A 20,016-nucleotide genomic window follows, 5' to 3' on the forward strand; every position below is an offset into this window, starting at 1 on the left:
CAGATGTTAGCTCATGGCTAATCTTCCTCAAAAAAAAAAAGAGGTGTACTGCCGTTTCGTCCTCCCATCTCCTTCTCTCCTGCTCCATAGCTGCTCCCACACCTCCCTCCTCACTGCCTTCTCTCCCCTGGGCAGCCTGGCTCTCCTTTCCCCTTCCCCATTCTTCTCTTGCTTGGTCGTTATTACTCATCAGCTAAGCCTCTGAAGGAGAGTTGAGGGGGAGGGCAGAGAAACTGGGCTGGCAGTTGCTGAGCTCTCCCTGGGGAGCTGGGGCGGCAGGAAGTCTAGGAATCCCACCATGGTCCACCTATCCTGAGGAATTAAGAGAAAGCCTGTCTCCATCCTCTTTTCGGTTGTCAAATATGCAGCATTTTCCTCTTTTGCTGTGCCTTTGTTCCTGCCCCACTCTCACCCTAACTCAGCCCTCAGAAGCTGAACTCTCGGCCAGCCTGACTCCAGCCACATAGGAACCAGGGAGCGGTTTGTCCCTTGTCTGGCAGATGTTACTGCAGCTGAAACTGCTGCAAGAAGAACCTCCTAGCAGGTCACTGACACCCCAGTATGGCCAGGACATGTGTCCAGGGAAGGAGGGGCAGATGCCTGTGGTGCCACAACTCCTCAAAGGCCCAAACATCCTGCTGATCCAGCGAGTGGCCCTCGGCTTGTGGTTTGGGACTGAGCTTACAGACACAACCTTGTACCCAGGAATTCAGTACATTTGATGCAGTGACATGCTAGTAAATTAACTGAAACGAAAAAAGTCCTGGGGCCAGCCTGGTGGTGTAGTGGTTAAGTTCACATACTCTGCTTCTTCGGCCCCAGGGTTCACGGATTCAGATCCAGGCACGGACCTACAAACTGCTCATCAAGATGCCATGCTGTGGCAGCAGCCCACATACAAAATAGAGGAAGATTGGCACAGATGTTAGCTCAGCCACAATCTTCCTCAAGCAAAAACAGGAAGATTGACAATGGATTTTAGCTCAGGGCTAATCTTCCTCACCAAAAAAAAAAAAGAAAAGGTCCTGATTTATAGTATTTGCCAATTTCTGTGGTATAAATATTCATGACATGGCCAATTTCAAGCTACCAACATGAAGTCACTGACCCCAGGGTTGGGAAGAGGGCCACACAACAAGGGGCAGAGTTATTGGACTTCGAAGGGAGAGCTGCTGAACCACATGGACCCGTGGGGGCCCAGAAACCATCAAATGACCTGTATGATGCAGAGTAAATGTCCCCCAGGAGGCCAACATCTGTGTGTCACCTTCCAGTCTTGCAAATAGCACACAACAAGCCTTTTCCCCAAGAGTCTTTGATTAACATTTAAAAATTTTTGCATTCATTGGTCAGCTGATTTTATTGATCTTTCTGAGAGCTATAAAAGAAATAAGCACTTATTATGGTTTCTCCTCCTTCAGGATCATTCAGTGAAGGGTCAGAAGAAGGGTTACTCGTAGAAAGCTGGGCAACAGTTACACATCGTAATACCAGCCAAGTAGGTCCATTATTATTAATCAGATTTTTAACCATCGACATCGATACCATCACTGCTCTCTGTCAGGCCCTGTGGTGAGTGTTTCAGACCCATTGTCCCATCTGGTCCTCTCACAGCCTCTCATTATGGGAAGTAGGTGCCTGTATTTCATCGCTGATTGTAACACATGTCATAATTTTATGCTCCCCTAAAAAAGAAAAAAGTGCCAATTAATTGACATAAGAGTTTCTTAGCACTTAGAATTTTTATTTTATACTTACTGAAAGAGCTCTTTCAGATTTACTTAAACAGAGATGTTTGCCACACATCACTCTTGTGCATAGATAAAAAGAAAAAAAGTGAAATAGATTGGCTATAGTATCCCCAAACTTCCTCACATGTGGGGTCTGCTCTTCTGATCACCCTTTGACTCAGAGTCATCAAGGCCCCTGTTTGTCCCCACAGTATTGTCCTGTGCGCCAGGAGCACTGGGGATGCAGCATTGCTAAAAAGAGGCTCCACTACTGTGTCTGGAGTTTTCTCCCAGGCAGCTGACGCCTGCTGGGCGAGTTTTGATGTGTAGGCCCAGGCCGTGACAACTATGTCACAACTGCAGCCAGCCTGACTCACATTTGAGGAAACATCCTCGTTTCAGAGGTGGTGAGACATGAAAGAAGTGTATCTTAGAGTCCTCAAAAGATGGTAGCACCCCCTTAAATGATTCCCATTTCAGAGATGAGGTGTAGGAAGTCTTAGTAACTTGCCTGGGGTCACGCTTGCTACTAAGGGACAGAAGTCAGGTTTGGACTTGATCCACTTGGCTCATACATACCACCCGCTGTAGTGTCCTCGGTCAGGAGGAGGTCTCCAGGCCAGTTCCCGATAGAGGGAACAGGGGAAGCAGGACCACAGCCTGTCTCCTGCTGGCCTAACGCAGAGAATCCGCATGCTTTACCACAAGGAGCAATGGTAAAGGGTGGCTATTTTCATGGCTAAAGGATAGATTTAGCCACAATGAGATACCACTCCTCACCTTTAGGATGGCCATACTAAAAAGCAACAGACAATAACAAGTGTTGGTGAGGATGTGGAGAAACTGGAACCCTCATGCGTTATTTTGGGAATGTAAAATGGTGCAGGTACTGTGGAAAATGGTCTGGCGGTTCCTCAGAAGGTTAAATGTGGAGTTGCCATATGACCCAGCAATTCTACTCCTAGGTCTGTCCCTGAGAGAACTGAAAACATAGGTTCACACAAAAGCTTGTACATGAATGTTCGCAGCAGAATTATTCACAATAGCTAAAAAGTGGAAATAACCCAAATGTCCATCAACAGATGAATGGAAAAACAAAAGTGGTCTATCCAGACAACAAAACATTATTCAGCCAAAAAGAAAGAATGAAGTACTGATACATGCTATAACATGGATGAACCTTGAAACTATTATTCTAAGTAAAAGAAGTCAGTCAGAGAGTGACATCAGCATCATGGTGGGGCAAGCTTTCCTTTCCTAGTAATCTCTCCCCTCCAACATACAATGAAAAGGTCATTCATACTCCAACAGAGGACATCCAAACACAACATAAAAAATGTCAGAGAGACCCACACAGCCACATGACGGAGGGCGGAGAGGCTGGAGCCCCCCTCACAGGAGGTGGAAGGGGTAAGAGAAAACTTTGCGCACTCCCAAAGACTGCAATCTGGGACCACAGGAGGCCTCCAAGAGGGAAGGAATGGGGGAGGGGATGTTCATTTGCAGGAACATCAAGGACTCCCAAGGGCCCCTGCAGCCTAGCGGGCAGCCCTCTACCAGGGCAAAAGCTTTCGCGGGGGGTGACCTTATCAAGCCAACACCCCAGGAGAGCAGATAGCGAGAAAACCCCAAGAGCACGCAGGAAATAGTGCCCCTCCCCTCAGCAGCCAACGCAGCTCCAGCCTCTGGAATTTCTGCTGAAGGCAGAAGGCTCAGAATATGCAGCTCTTCACCCCCACCCAGTGGCAATAGGTGATAACTTTGACCAAATAACACCAGGATGCGAAAAAACAGAGCCACTCCCCTCTAGCAATATAATATAACGTCGAACATCACATTAGATCTCCAGACCAGGGAGAAAATGACAAGTACCCAGAAATCAGTCCTGAGGACACAGAAATATGTAATCTAAATGACAAAGAATTCAAAATAGATATCACCACAAAACTCAACGAGTTAAGAGAATGTAGAACAACAATTCAACAAGTTCAGGGGCTACTTCACAAAAGAGATTGAAACTATAAAGAAGAACGAATCAGAATTATTAGTGATGAAAGACACAATGGAAGAAATAAAACAAAATATGGATTCCCTGAACACTCGGGCGGACATCATAGAGGAGTGTTCCAGCATAATCAAAGATAGACATGTTGAAATGCTCCAGATAGAGCAGGACAGAGAACCAAGACTAAAAAGAAATGAAGAAAGTCTCCAAGAAATATCTGACTCAATGAGGAAATGCAACATAAGAATTACAGGTATTCCAGAGGGAGAAGAGAAGGACAATGGAGCAGAAAGCTTGCTCAAAGAAATAATAGCAGAGAACTTCCCAAACCTAGGGAAGGAGAAGGAAATCCATGTGGAAGAGGTATCAGATATCCTAAATATGTCAATGTAAAAAGACCTATTGCAAGGTATGTAGTAGTGAAACTGGTAAAAGTGAATGACAAAGAAAGAATACTAAGGGCAGCAAGGCAGAAGAAAATGACCTACAAAGGAAACTCCATCAAGGTTTCAGCAGATTTCTCTGCAGAAATCTTACAGGATCAGAGAGACTGGAATGACATATTCAAATCTTTGAAGGAAAAAAACTTTCAGCCAAGTATACTCTATCCAGAGAAAATATTTTTCAGATATGATGCAGAAATAAAAAATTTCCCAGACAAACATAAGCTAAGGAAGTTTGTAGCCATGAGAACCCACCACGCACACACACAAGAAATCCTCAAGAAGGCCCTCATACTTGAAGGAAAAAAAAGGGAGAAAGGGGTTACAAAGCATGGAGTAAGGACATAAATAGGTAGTCAGAATCAGAGGAGGATAGCAAATATTCAAATATACCATTAAAGACAAAGAGAAGGAAAACACCAAAAACAAAGATAATATTGTCATTCTAACCACAAACTCATAACACAAGATGGAATAAGATGTGAGAAAAACAGCTTGGGGGGAAGAGGAAAGGGACTGAATCAGTTTAGTCTAAGAAAATAAGAAGCCATCAGAAAAGGAACTATCTTATCCAAGAGATTTTGAATACAAACCTCAGGGTAACCACTAAACAAAAAAGCAGAACAGAGACATGAATAATAAATAAGGAGAAACAAAGAAACACAACATAAAAATCTACATAACTTGACTGGTAGACCAAAATACACAGGACGAGAAACAAAGGAAATGTAGGAAAACCAGAAAACGAGTGATAAAATGGCAGCTTTAAGCCCTCATATATCAATAATCACCCTAAACGTACACGGATTGAATTCTCCAATAAAAAGACACAGAGTGGTGAGATGGATTAAAGAACAAGACCCAACAATATGCTGCCTCCAGGAAACACATCTCAGCTCCAATGACAAACACAGGCTCAGAGTGAAGGGATAGAAGATGATACTGCAAGCTAATGGCAAACAAAAGAAAGCAGGTGTTGCAATACTTATATCAGACAAAGTAGACTTCAAGGTAAGACAGGTAAAGAGAGACAAAGAGGGGCAGTATATAATGATCAAAGGGACACTCCACCAAGAAGGATTAACAATTATAAATATCTGTGCATCCAACACAGGAGCAACAAAGTACATAAAGCAACTATTAACAAACCTAAAAGAAGATGTTAATAATAACACAATAATATTAGGGGACCTCAACGCTCCACTCACTTCAATGGATAGATCATCCAGACAGAAAATCAACAAGGAAACTGTGGAATTAAATGAAAAGCTAGACCAGTTGGACTTAATAGACATATATAGAACACTACATCCAAAGACAGCAGAATACACATTCTTCTCAAGTGCACACGAAACATTCTCAAGGATAGACAATATGTTGGGAAACGAGGCAAGCCTCAATAAATTTAAGAAGATTGAAATAATAACAAGCATCTTTTCTGATCACAATGCTATAAAGCTAGAAATTAATTACAAGAAAAAAGCTGAGAAAGGGACAAAGATGTGGAGACTGAACAACATGCTACTGAATAAGCAATGGGTCATTGAAGACATTAAAGGAGAAATCAAAAAACATCTGGAGACAAATGAAAATAAAAACATACCATACCAACTCATATGGGATGCAGCAAAAGCTGTATTAAGAGGGAAATTCATCACAATACATGCTTACCTTAACAAACAAGAAAAATCCCAAATAAGCAATCTCAAACTACAACTAACTGAATCAGAAAAAGAAGAACAAACAAAGCCCAAAGGTAGCAGAAGGAGAGAAATAATAAAAACCAGAGGAGAAACAAAAGAAAAATCAGAGCTATTGAAACAAAAAAAGGCAGTAGAAAGGATCAATGAAACAAAGAGCTGGTTCTTTGAGAAGATAAATAAAATAGAAAAACCCCTAGCCACACTTACAAAGAAAAAAAGAAGAGAAAGCTCAGATAAATAAAATTAGAAATGACAGAGGAGAAATAACAATGGATACCACAGAAACACAACGGATTATAAGAGAATACTACAAAAAACTATATGCCAACGAAATGGACAATCTAGAGGAAATGAATAAATTCTTAGACTCTTACAACCTCCCAAAGCTTAATCAAGAAGAAACAGAGAATCTGAATAGACCAATCACAAGTAAAGAGATTGAAACAGTAATCAAAAGCATCCCAAAGAATAAAAGCCCAGGACCAGAGGGCTTCCCTGCGGAACGCTACCAAGCTTTCAGAGAGGATTTAATACCTATCCTTCTCAAACTATTCCAAAAAAATCAGGGAAGATGGAATGTTTCCTAACACATTCTACGAGGCCAGCACCACTCTGATCCCAAAGCCTGACAAGGACAACACAAAAAAGGAAAACTGCAGGCCAATATCGCTGATGAACATAGACGCAAAAATCCTCAACAAAATATTGGCAACTCGAATACAGCAATGTATAAAAAGGATCATACATCATGATCAAGTGGGATTTATACCAAGGACATAGGGATGGTTCAACATCCACAAATCAATCAATGTGATAAACCACATTAACAAAATGAGGAACAAAAACCACACGATCATCTCAATAGATGCAGAGAAGCATTTGAGAAGATCCAACAGCCATTTATGAGAAAAACTCTTAAGAAAATGGGGATAGAAGGAAATTACCTCAATATAATAAAGGCCATATATGACAAACCCACAGCCGACATCATATTCAAAGGGGAAAAACTGAACGCCATCCCTCTGAGAACAGTAATAAGACAAGGATGTCCACTATCACCACTCTTATTCAACATAGTACTGGAGGTTTTGCCCAGAGCAATTAAGCAAGAGAAAGGAATAAAAGTAACCCAAATAGGGAGTGAAGAAGTGAAACTCTCACTGTTTGCAGATGACACGATCTTATATATAGAAAATTCTAAAGAATCCATTGGAAAACTATTAGAATTAATTAACAACTACAGTAAAGATGCGGGGTACAAAATAAACTTACAAAAATCAGTTGCATTTCTGTACTCTAATAACAAACTTACAGGAAGAGAACTCAAGAATACAACTCCACTAACAATCGCAACAAAAAGAATAAAGTACCTAGGAATAAATTTAACTAAGGAAGTGAAGGACTTATACAATGAAAACTATAAGACATTATTGAAAGAAATATATAATGACATAGAGAGATGGAAAGAGATTCCATGCACGAGTTGGAAGAATAAACATAGTTAAAATGTCCATACTACCTAAAGCAATCTACAGATTCAGTGCAATCCCAATCAGAATCCCAATGACATTCTTCACTGAAACAGAACAAAGAATCCTAAAATTCATATGGGGAAACCAAAGACCTCGAATTGCTAAAGCAATCCTGAGAAAAAAGAACAAAGCTGGAGGCATCACAATCCCTGACTTCAAAATATGCTACAAAGCTACAGTAATCAAAACAGCATGGTACTGGCACAAAAATAGGCACATAGATCAATGGAACAGAACTGAAAGCCCAGAAATAAAACCACACATACAGACAGCTAATCTTTGACAAAGGTGCCAAGGACATAATGGAGAAAAGACAGTCTCTTCAATAAATGGTGTTAGGAAAACTGGACAGCCACATGCAAAAGAATGAAAGCAGACCATTATCTCACGCCATGCACAAAAATAAACTCAAAATGGATCAAAGACTTGAAGATAAGTCCTGAAACCATAAAATTCCTGGAAGATAATATAGGTGGTACACTCTGTGACATCAAACTAAAAAGGATCTTTTCGAATACCATGTCTTCTCAGACAAGAGAAACAAAAGAAAAAATAAACAAGTGGGAGTTCATCAGACTAAAGAGCTTCTGCAAGGCAAAAGAAACTAGAATCAAAACAAACAGACAACCCACCAAGTGGGAGAAAATATTTGCAAATCATTTATCTGATAAGAGGTTAATCTCCATAATATATAAGGAATCACACAACTGAACAACAAAAAAACCAAACAGCCTGATTAAAAAATGGGCAGAGGAGATGAACAGACATTTTTCCAAAGGAGATATACAGATGGTCAATAAACAGATGAAAAGATGTTCAACATCACTAATCATCAGGGAAATGAAAATCAAAACTACACTAAGATACCACCTTACGCCTGTTAAAATGGCTATAATCACTAAGACTAAAAATAACAAATGTTGGAGAGGGTGTGGAAAGAAGGGAACCCCCATACACTGCTGGTGGGAACGCGAACTGGTGCAGCCACTATGGAAAACAGTATGGAGATTCCTCAAAAAACTAAAAATAGAAATACCATATGACCCAGCTATTCCACTACTGGGTATCAAACAAAACAACTTGCAATCAACAATCCAAAGTAGCACATGCACCCCTATGTTCATGGCAGCACTATTCACAACAGCCAAGACATGGAAGCAAACCAAGTGCCCATCGACTGATGATTGGATAAAGAAGATGTGGTATATACATATACAATGGAATACTACTCAGCCAGAAAAAAAGACAAAAATCATCCCATTTGCAACAACATGGATGGACCTGGAGGAAATTATGCTAAGTGAAATAAGTCAGACTGAGAAAGACAGACACCAGATGATTTCAATCAGAGTAGAATATAAACAAACACATGGACAATGAAAACAGTTCAGTGGTTACCAGGGGAAGAGGGGAGGGGGGTGGGTACAGGGGGTGAAGGGGAGCACCTACGTGGTGACAGACAAGAAACAATGTACAAATGAAATTTCACAATGATGTAAACTATTATGAACTCAAATTAAAAAAAAATGAAAGGACAAAAAAATTATTAAAAATAAAAGTCAGTCACAAAAGACCACACACTGTAGGATTCCTTTTATATGAAATGTCCAGAATAGGCAAATCCATAGAGGCAGAAAGTAATTAGTGGCTGCCTAGGGGCTGGGTGGGTGGGAATGGGGACGGACTGCTAACAGGTACGGGTTTCTTTTAGGGGTGATGAAAATCTTCCGGAATTAAATAGAGGTGATGGCTGTACAACATTGTGAATATACCAAAAACCGCTGAATTCTACCCTTTAAAGTGATAATTTTATGTTATGAGAATTATATTGCAATAAAAGAATCATTTTTGAAAAAGGACTGATTCACTTCTCCGTCTACTCTCCTGTGGGATAAAAACGTAACTGGTCGCCCAGGTGGAAAACTGATGTGGATGCTCCCTCTGGCAGGGGCAGTCCAAAGGCTGAGCTTTGAAAGTCACATTCTGTGTGACCCACAAGGACCTTATGAAAGTGGTGTTTGTTTCCATCTCCTTGCCTCCAGTCCCTTGCCATATTTTAATAATGCTCTAAATTACAGGACCCAGAACTGCTCTTTAATTACAGAGTACTTTAATAGGACTTGCTGGCAAATAGCATAGAATTAAGGGAGCCACTAATGAAATACAGCATCATTTTATCTGTTCTCCGGTGGCAGTTTTAAAACGCAATTAGTACCATGAAAGATATTTATTTAGGATTTTATCTCATTTATTCATTCCATCTCTAGATGAGTGTTGTACTTCCAGCTGCTTTCTACTCCTTCACATGAGCATTTTCTCATTTTCAGTCCACTCTTCCTCCCTCTTAGATTCCAAGGGAAGAAGAATGTCAGCTGCCTGGGGGGCTGATTAAGGGAAGCAAACATCTTAAAGATTTTCACCCATCCCGCGCCCCCTGCTCTTCCCTGGCGTGGAGGGAGGGAGGAACAGACACAGGGAATCAAGTTACAACGCTTGCTGGCTGCCCAACCATCACCTCCAGGAAAGTGGCACGGCTCCTGGGCAAAGCAGGGCAGTCCTGTGCAGGTTGGTGCCCGACTCCGTACCAGCTCCAGGCACACTGCCTGTGCTGTCCACTCCTTACTCTTGGAGGCATCCAGGCACTCCCACACCTCTCCACTTTTGCCTCAAATGCCCACAATAGTGTCATATCCTCTGGAAAGCCCCCTCTACCCACCTTCCCATCCCAAATCACTCAACTCACCCTCCTACCCCAAAACAGAATCCATTCCTTCTGGGATCCCTTGGTCCACACTCAGTGATACTCGCTTTGGTCCACTGCTTGGCAATCAGTGGGGTGTGTGTGTCTTCCCCTTTATGGTGAGACCCTCGAGGGCAGAGTGATGATTTCATCTTTGTCCCAGTGCCACGCCCCAGCACCACACACAGCACGCTGCACACAGGAAACGCTCAACAAATATTTGCTTAATGATATCATTTCAAGTCTCTCCTACTCGAAGGAGCCATCAATGAATCAGTGTTTCTTAAACCTCTTGTCCTCCTGAAGGCACTTTAGATTTATCTGGCTTATGGCTTGTGGCTGCGCTGCTTCCGAACAGGAAGAGACTTCGATCAGTTTTTCACAAGTGCCCACACGTGCCAAGAGCTGTGCAAGGACATCACAGAGAACAAGACAAGGTGGTCCCCGCCTTCAAGGAATGTATAATCCAGTAGTGGGAGACAAGACAAGGATCTGTAGCCCTAGGATGGCAAGGAGGGAAAGCTGGCTGTTTATAACCCACCTGCCTTGTAAGGAGAGTAGATTGTACGCCATGGAGGCCCTTTGTTCTCGAGCCAGATGTGTGAGTTTGAGAGAAGGAGCTGGGAAAGTTGAATTTTTCTCCATCACCAGGGGCAAAAAAATTGGCGCTCCCCCAGTAACCCAGTGGGAGGGGATCAAGTACAGAGCTGGGAAGAGGGCAAGGAAAGCAATGAGACAAAGGGGCAGAAGACTGCAGTATGCGCCCCCTTGACGCTCACGTCACAGCAGAGCCCACCTCACCACAACTGTTTGCGTGAGGAGCTGTTTTTGCGGAAACGAGTGCAGCACTGAGTTTCATACCAGCCATGACATGGCAGAACAAACAAAACTGCTCTTACAAGTGGGAGCCCACGACGCAGAGGCGTCCATGAGAAACGAAAACCTCTTCCCTGCTCCCCAAAATTAGCAGAAATCGGGGGGGGGGGCTTTTGGATATCACTGGCTTTGGAGTCTATGTGTCTGGGGTGGGCAGTGGCATCAATGTGATGTCACATAGCTCTCAGGGAAAAGACACCCCCATCTGACATTTGGGTTACAAGATAAAACAGTAAGATAAATATGAAGTGCCTCCCTCAGTATATTCACTTAGTAAACTGAAACTGCTATGATGATGGTGATGAGGAAGATGATGATGGTGGTGATGACAAAGACACACACACACACAGAGCTATGTCCTGCCCTTCTTCGTGCCCCCATAGACTTAGTGCTGACTTGACCCCTGCAGTCCCCTATGCTGAGGAATGCTCTAGGAAACTCCTCTCTGTATGACTGGAAGGACGTTGTTGAGGACATTGCTTAGCACTGTGTGTTGACTAAGGGAAGCCATGGTGAAGAATTACAACCCCATACGTGCAGATGAGAACTAATCTGACTCCAGGGCTCACGTGCTTTCCAAGGAGATGGAGCGCACGCGGGTGGCTCTCTCTTCTTGCTCCTCTTTCCAGGTGACCAGTAAAGGCTGGCCCTTCCCTCTGAGCAGACTCACCCATGCCTTCCTTTCTGAGTTGCTCTCCTCCTCCCTGCTGGCGGCAGGCTAGGCCTGGGCCAGATTGGCCCCGGGCACTGGAGAAAGACGCAGCCTCTCACCCTGGCCCTGCTAGGGATCCACTGGGTCAGGTTCCACTGATGGCAGTGGTAAGATCAGAGACTGCTGTTGGGGTGCAGGGGCCGTGAAATGGAGCACACCTCCCAGGCGCTCAGTCAGAAGCCATCTAGGTGTTAAGTGACTTAGGAAAGGTGAGCTGGGTCAGGAGTGAAAATCCAGCTTCCTAGAGTTCTCTGCATTGGAGTTGGAGGCTGGGCCCCAGATAAAAGCATTACCTTCTCTGCCATTTGCTTGTCAGAGCCTTCTTGGGTACATACATTCCTTGGAAACCTCATGGCCACAAACAACTTGGGTTCAAATATCATTTCTTGGCTCGTTGTGTGGCCTTGGGCAAATTACTTAACCTCTCACTGCCTCAGTTTCCTCATCTGTAAAATGAGACAAAGGTCACTGTGTCAACGAGTTTGCACCTGTAAAGCACCTTGAATCATATTTGGTTCGCGGCTAGCACCAAGCTAACGTCGCCTGTTGTTTCTCCCACCAGAGTCCAGTTGCTGCAGGAGCCTGACTCTGTCAGTGTTCAATCTCTTCCCCTCAATGACACCGTGTCGTGGTGGGTAGCACCCCTATTCATCCAGCTGCTCAGCCACAAACCTTGAGGTCCCTGGTGACACCTCCCTCTCCTCCCCACAAACCATCAAGGCTGGTAAACTTTACTAACTTACTAACTTCTGTCAAACTTACCCAACTTCCTTAAAATCTCCCGCATCTGTTCCCCTCTCTTCTCCATAACCTTTCACCAGAGCCGGCCTGTGTCCCCCTAACTGCAACCACCCCGGCTCCCCACTAGCCCATTCCCACCCTGCAGCAGAGGGATGCTCTGAAATGCAGATCTGATCACGTCCCCCTCTCCCCCAACTCGCCTCGCTTATACCTCATGATGACTTTCCCCTGTTACCAAAATCTAACACCAAGCAGACTGAGTCACTGAAATTGTTTCCAGCCCTGAGGATCAGAAAGCCCCTTCAAATGGGCTTAAAATCCAAGGCAATTTATTAGCTCCCTTACGGATAACTGGAGTAGGGTAAGTTTCAGGCATTGCATGATCTGGGCTCCAGCATCATATTCTGCTGTTCTCTCAGCTCTGCCTTCCTCTCCAGGTGTCAGCTTTATCCACAGCCCATCTTCCTTTTGATCAGCATCAAGTGGAACACTTCTAGAGAAAAAGAAAAAAGAACATCTTACCCAGCCATGAAATAAAATTCCTTCCCTTCAGCCTGAGTGAGCCAACTGAGGCCATGTGTTCACTCCCAGCCAGAAAATTCCTAGTGATATGCCATCCACTGAGTCCTTCCCTTCCCTGCCTCTGGTGGGAAATGGGTCCTTTAGTATGAAAATACAGTAAAATCATGTTAAAAGGTATAATTTGTATTAAACCCAGAAAATTTTGCTTTAATGATGCTCAACTCTGAAAAACATGAAAGAACTATCAAGCTTAAAGCTCCCCACCGTCCTTGATAAAAATTTGAGGCCAGAGATCCCCAGGGCCTTGACCTCATGGTAATGGACAGTTATAGCAGAGGGCAGGAGCATGGAAGAAGGAGGAAGACAGGAGACAAGGGGCTTGCTGGCCTCCTAGGAGATGGATTCTGAACAGATGGGATGGAAAAGATAAGAAAATGTTGCTGTAGCATTGTCTGCAGCCTGGATGGGATCTCAATCTGTCTTCTTTCTGAAAATGGACTTAGCCACCAAAAGAATTGAAAGGAGGGAGTCAAGCAGCTATTTATACACCAAAGTTCTTAGCAGCATTATCCACAGTAGCCAAAAGATGGAAACAACCCAAATGCCCATTGATGGATGAATGGATAAGTAAAATGTGGTATACACATATGATGGAATATTATCCAGTCTTAAAAAGGAATGAACTTCTGACATACGTTTCAACATGGAGGAACCCTGAAAATACACTAAGTGAAATAAGCCAAACACAAAAGAACAAATATTGTATAATCCCACTTATATAAGATTCCTAGAATAGCCAAATTTGTAGAGACAGAAAGAGTAGTGGTTGCCAGGGGCGGGGCGGGGTGGGGGGGAGTACAAAATGGGGAGCTCTGCGTAGAGTTTCAGAATATGGGACAATAAATCGGTTCTGGAGATGGACGGTGGTGATGGTTGCACAACAGTGTGAATGTGCTTCATGCCACTGAATCGTACAGTTAAAAAATGGTCAAAATGGTAAATTTTATTTATATATATTTTACCACAATTAAAAACAATAGACTTAGCTCACCTGTCCAGGCACTGAGGGCACAACAAAGAGGTGACAGGAGATTCTCAGAGAATGATTGTTGACTGACTGGTCTATCTGGATAAAAGACACACTTTTCATGATACACTTTCATTTTGGCCCCATGATGCTGATGCTGATAACGATGATGGTGAGACTTGCCCCCACCCCATCCCCGACCCCGTGGGTGAAGCCCCGAGGCAGCCGCGTGTGAGAAGGAGCTCCTCCCAGCCCCTGCACAGACCAATCCCCAGCACACCCGGTCCCTCGGAATCACAGCAGGCACCCTGTTCTTGGCACGGAGGAGGCTGCAGGGTGGTGGGAGGAGGAGGGGTGCAGCCGGGATTTCCTTCTGTCAGGCAGGAAAACAGTGAGAGGAAATGGAGCCATCCCCACTCTTTGAATGGAAAATGTCTCTTTCAGACCTCGTTTTAGAGTTATCCCCTCCCCACCTCGCTTTGCCAGAGGGATGACGGAACAGCTGTCACCAGTTGGGTCTGACTCATTAGTTTATCATCTCTCCCACCCCTCTCCCTAACCCCCTCCCCTCCAAACCCACCCACCCTGAAAATGTCTAAGCACAGTCGACTATTTTAAGAACTGAATTCCCTGTCGGCATGGCAACTTCCCAGCCGGCTGTACCTCTCGTCACTGTGGCCTGGATGGAAGAGCCACCTTTCAGCAGGGCTCCAGCCAGCCTACCGTAGAGGTGGTTCACACATCAGACCTGGCTGGCGAGTGGACATCTAGTTTCTGTCGCAGAGTCTTCTTTGTGTGTTTGCTTGTTTTACAGCCCTTTAACAACGTAAAAACCATTCTTAGCTGACTGGCCGTACAAAAACAGGCCCCAGGCCAGAACTGGCCCAAGGACCATAGTTTACCCAGCCCCTGTCGCAGGCAGGCATTCACAGTTGCTGGGTTTCTCACTGTGGAAGTTAGAAAGGTTGCGAAGGGTGAGGGAGCTGCATGGGGAAAAGATGGAAAGGTTGTGGAAGAAGGCCAATGTGATTGATTGAATTGAATTTTTTTTTATTTTTTGATTTTTTGTGAGGAAGATTGGCCCTGAGCTAACATCTGTTGCCAATCTTCCTCTTTGAGCTTGAGGAAGACTGTTGCTGAGCTAACATCTGTGCCCATCTTCCTCTGTTTTATGTGGGAGGCCACCACAGTGTGGCTTGACGAGCGGTGCTAGGTCTGGGCCGGGGATGGGAACCTGTGAACCCTGGGCCCCCAAAGCAGAGTGCGTGAACTCAACCACTATGGCTTCCCCCTAAGTATCTATATTTTCTTATGCTTTTTAAAAGTTTGTTTATATTCTTCTTGTGCTTCAGAATTAAAGTCTTAGGCTCTCCCATCATCACCGTACCCCAGATAAGGATTGAGGCTTACAATCTATGATTTCCTTTTGTAGAAAATGGTATTTATTTCATAACCTCATATCATTCTGCAAGAAGACCAGATTTTCTTAAGAAATGTAGAAAGAAAACTATTTTGAACATTTCTTTCCTTTTTGTTTAAATTTTTTTTTTAGAAAACATTAAAAAAATTTTAATTAAAAAAATTTTTCATTACGGAAAATTCTAAGCACACACAAAAGTAAAAATAATAATAAAATAAACCCCCATGTACCTGACATTGCTGGTTTATTTTTAAAGGGTATTTCCGTGTAAATTAAATGGTTTGTATTTTCTTAGGACACGGATTGCAAAGGGGGAAACAATAGCTTTGCAAATCGTATTTGTATGGAATCCAGTTCTAGGTCATGTTGGAAAGTGACTGGAGGGGGAGGGGTGGGAGGACCGTCTGTAGGAGGAAAACTGGACCAGTCTTTGACGGTTACCATGGAAACCACTGAGTTAAGATGGTCGAGTTTGCTGATGGGGCAGTGAGGTTCCTGCTAATGGACTCTGAGTCAGAACTGTAGGAGAAACCCTTACGCTGGTTCCTGAGGATGCCTTGCTGTCTCTGAAACTCCCTCTCAACACCCAGTGTCTCCCAAAAGACAGACACTTTGGTTTTTTCTTCCTCGATTTTAGGGCTTACCTTCCAGTAAGCCAGAGTCCGAGTGTTCATCCACCTACTCACTTCGAGGAGCTGTGGGATGTTACAGCAGACCACTCCAGTTCTGTTTACAACGGGAGGGCCCCTACAACCCTGGAAGAAAGCCCTAGAAGGACTAGTGGAGATCTTGGGGTATTGATCCCCACATTAGAATGTGGAAAGTATAACCATGCACTCCAGAGGAGCAGGGAATCGGGCCTAAGCCAATGAGATTCAGAAGGTCCAGACTCACATTCCCCCTCCTGAAGGAGCTTGACCCAAGCGTCGAGTTTCCATCAATCGTCAATCGCTGTAGACAGCAGATTATTTGCTATCGGGCATATCAGTAAGAAGTGTCACTTTGGCATCGCGCTCCCTGGACTTAGGTCCAAGCCGCACCACATATTATTTCTACCGTGACATACTCTTTATGTCACCTACAAATGGATTGGTGGGGAAGAAACACACAAGATGCCTAGCACCCATAAAAGGCAGGCACAGAGGCAGGATTGGACTGGAATTAGTCTTCAAGGGGTAAACGTGCGCAGAGGGACAGACGGAAGACCGCCGAGGACGCAGATACATCCTCACAGCGATGGGGCCCCAGCGCTGGGACCCCCAGACTAGAGATTTTACCCTGGTGCTGGTCCGGCAGCTCCAGAAGGAAAAGGCTGCGCAGACGAGTCACGGCCCCCAGGGGGCGCGCGGGGCCCGGGATATCAGGAATCTGGGGCTGCGGGAGCGGCAGCGGCCGGAGGGCTGGCTCCATACCCGCTCTGCCCCTAGGGTGTTAGCTGGCAAACAGCAAGGACTGGTATCTCGTGGGCAGCTGCTTACCTGTCAGTATCTCCCACAAAATCAGAAGTTCCTTGAGGGCAGTGGCTGTATTTTCGTCCCTGACTTCCCCAGCTGCGCACGAGTCCCATGTCCCCATCCTAGGTTTGCTGAGCGGAGTCAAGGGAATGCATTCTCCCTCCGGAAGGCGGGAAGGGCGGCCCAGGAGGAGGGGTGTGCAGGGCTGTGAGGAGCTTTGAGGCAGCTGTTCTGGAAAGGAGTGAAAGATGGCAGATCGTCACCAAAGTGAAGCCCAACCGTTGGCGGAGCAGGGGAGCTCCTACGCTTGAAAACTCTGGGGTGGAGCCTGAGGGACAATCTGCGATTTGAGGAAGAAATAAGGCAGCGATTCTCAAACTTCTTGATCTCAAGTCTCCTTTACACTCTTAACATTACTGAGGACCTCAAGTTGTTTTTATTTATGTGGGTTCTACCTCCCAATCTTTACCATATTAGAAATTAAAACTGAACATTTAAAAATATGTATTTATTTACTTAAAATTACAATAATAAACCCACCATGTTAACATAATTTTTTAAAAAATAGCTATGTTTTCCAAAGCAAAAACTGTTAGTGAGATGTGTGGCACCATTTTACATTCCTGCAAATTTTTTAAATGTTTAGCTTAATAAAAGACAGATGGAGTCTCATTTCTGCTCCTGGACTCACTCTGTTGTGATATCAGACTGAGTTTTCCCAAAGCACATCGCTTCATACGTTCCCGAGAAAAGAGTGTAAAAAAGGCAGATAACATCTTAGTATGAAAATAGATTTGACCTTGCAGACCTCCTTCCATTTTGATATTAAATGAGTATAAATTGCACACAGTGTTATTTTTGGATAAGAATTGAGAGGCCTTTTGTAAAAGGAAGGTTGCCTTTGGTGAGGGCTGAGGGCTGAAGGCCAGACTGCCTTGAAGTTCGGCCGCTGGCACAGATGTGGCCTCCATGGCTAGTGGTACCTAGAAGCAGGGCCTCAGCTCATGCAGATGCACATTCTGTGTCCATTCACATTCGGCGAGAGTTAGAACTCTATTACAGCTGACTTTTCACTGCCTGCTGTTCTGAACTGCAGCTGGCAGAATGGTGGCCAGACTCCCTCTCTTGAGGGCAAAAGCACATGAGAAAGTTGATTCTCCTTGGGAAGGGTCTTGTTTTTCTGATTCAGATACTCTACTGACTTTGAACCCATTTTGTGGGTTCTTTTTTTTTTCTTTTGAGGAAGATTAGCCCTGAGCTAACATCTACCGCCAATCCTCCTCTTTTTGCTGAGGAAGACTGGCCCTGAGCTAACATCCATGCCCATCTTCCTCTACTTTATATATGGGACTCCTGCCACAGCATGGCTTGACAGGTGGTACGTAGGTCTGCACCCGGGATCCGAACTGGCAAACCCCAGGCTGCCAAAGCAGAACATTCAAACTTAATGGCTGTGTCACCTGGCTGGCCCCCCATTTTGTCGGTTCTTATGGAGCCAGAAATATTTCAAAACGATGGCCCCATTCACCTCACACCTGTTAGAATAGGTATCATCAAAGACAAGAGATAACAAGTATTGGCAAGGATGTAGAGAAAAGGGAACCCTTGCGCACTGGTGATGGAATGTAATTGGTGCAACCACTATGGAAAACAGTATGAGTTTCCTCAAATAATTAAAAATAGAACTACCATATGATCCAGCAATCTTACTTCTGGGTATATATCCAAAGGAAATGAAAATAGGATCTTGAAATATCTGTACCCCATTGTTCATTGCAACATTATTCACAACAGCCTACATATGGAAACCTAAGTAACCGTCAACACGAATGGGATACACACGCACATACATGCACACAATGGAATATTATTCAGCCATGAGAAAGAGGGAAATCCTGCCATTTGCAACAACAAGGATGGACCTTGAGGGCATTATGCTAAGTGAAATAAGTCAGATGGAGAAGGACAAATACTGTATGATCTCATTTATATATGTGAAATCTAAAAAAGGCAAACACATAGAAACGGAGAGTAGAATGGTGTTACCAGGGGCTGGGAGACGGGGAATGGGGAGAAGTTGGTCAAAGGGAACAGACTTCCAGTCAGAAGATGAATACATTCTGGGGATGTAATGTACAGCATGGCGATTATAGCTAATAATACTGTATTATATATTTGAAAGTTGCTAAGAGAGTTGATCTTAAATGTTCTCACCACAAAAAAGAAGTGGTAATTACATGACACGATGGAGGTGTTAGCCAACTCGACGGAGCCAACGCCACGGTGGTAATCATTTTGCAACATATACGTGTATCGAATCAACACGTTGTACACCTTAAACTGCCACAGTGTTATATGTCAATTATATCTCAATGAGGCTAAGAGGGAAAAAAACAACAACGCAATGGCCCCAGCATCTCCACGCCCCAAGCCTGCTCTGGGGTCTGCGCAGAACGCCCTGGTCGGAATGAAGAGGCAACGTGGAGAAATTTCCAGAGTTGAGTAACAGGTCAGGAAAGTTTCTTCCCAGTTAATTCCCTCCAAGGACACCTAACCTGAGGGATTATCACAGTCATCTGAGGAAAGAGATAAGAATGTTGACTCCTGGGCCCACCTCAGCTCAACCAGGGGCAGAGACCGGCTTTGAAAGCTCCAAGCCCATTCTCAAACCCCTAGGTTTAGGAGCCACTGGCCTCCTCTATCCCCATCTAACAACTCTACCAGAGGCCCTTGGTCCCTAGGCACCTGGGCATCACTCAGGGCTTATATTTAAAATTTTGAGAGGCTGGCCTGGTGGTATAGTGGTTAAGTTCGTGTTTTACTTCTGTGACCTGGGGTTCGCAGGTTCAGATCCCCAGGGCGGACCTACGTACCACTTGTCAAGCCATGATGTGGCAGTGTCCCATATCCAAAATAGAGGAAGATGTGCACTGATGTTACCTCAGGGCGAATTGTCCTCAGCAAAAAGAAGATTGGCAACGGATGTTAGCTCAGGGCCAATCTTCTTCACCAAAAAAAAAGAAAGAAAGAAAGAAAGAAAATTTTTTTGAATTCCCCGGGCCCAGTCCCTAGAGAACCTAGTATCTAGAGATTAAGTAGATTTGGGACAGG

General features: G+C 44.2%; 1 long non-coding RNA gene across 3 annotated transcripts; it reads right to left on the reverse strand.

Annotated features, from left to right (window-relative positions):
* Positions 1 to 1,333: 1,333 nt before the first annotated feature.
* On the reverse strand, positions 1,334 to 17,174 carry LOC106781697 (uncharacterized). Of its 3 annotated transcripts, none has more exons than XR_011426425.1 (7): positions 16,930 to 17,174; positions 14,695 to 14,847; positions 14,312 to 14,404; positions 14,056 to 14,130; positions 12,828 to 12,975; positions 12,035 to 12,187; positions 1,334 to 1,685 (listed from the first exon to the last, which is right to left on the reverse strand). It is a non-coding gene; the product is annotated as an uncharacterized lncRNA (long non-coding RNA). The 3 variants fall into 3 exon arrangements; XR_011426426.1 differs by having other exon boundaries at positions 14,297 to 14,404; positions 16,930 to 17,166; XR_011426427.1 differs by lacking the exon at positions 14,312 to 14,404 and adding an exon at positions 10,157 to 10,653 and having other exon boundaries at positions 16,930 to 17,066.
* Positions 17,175 to 20,016: the final 2,842 nt, after the last annotated feature.

Source organism: Equus caballus, chromosome 15 (genome assembly GCF_041296265.1).
Source record: "Equus caballus isolate H_3958 breed thoroughbred chromosome 15, TB-T2T, whole genome shotgun sequence".
NCBI lineage: Eukaryota > Metazoa > Chordata > Mammalia > Perissodactyla > Equidae > Equus > Equus caballus.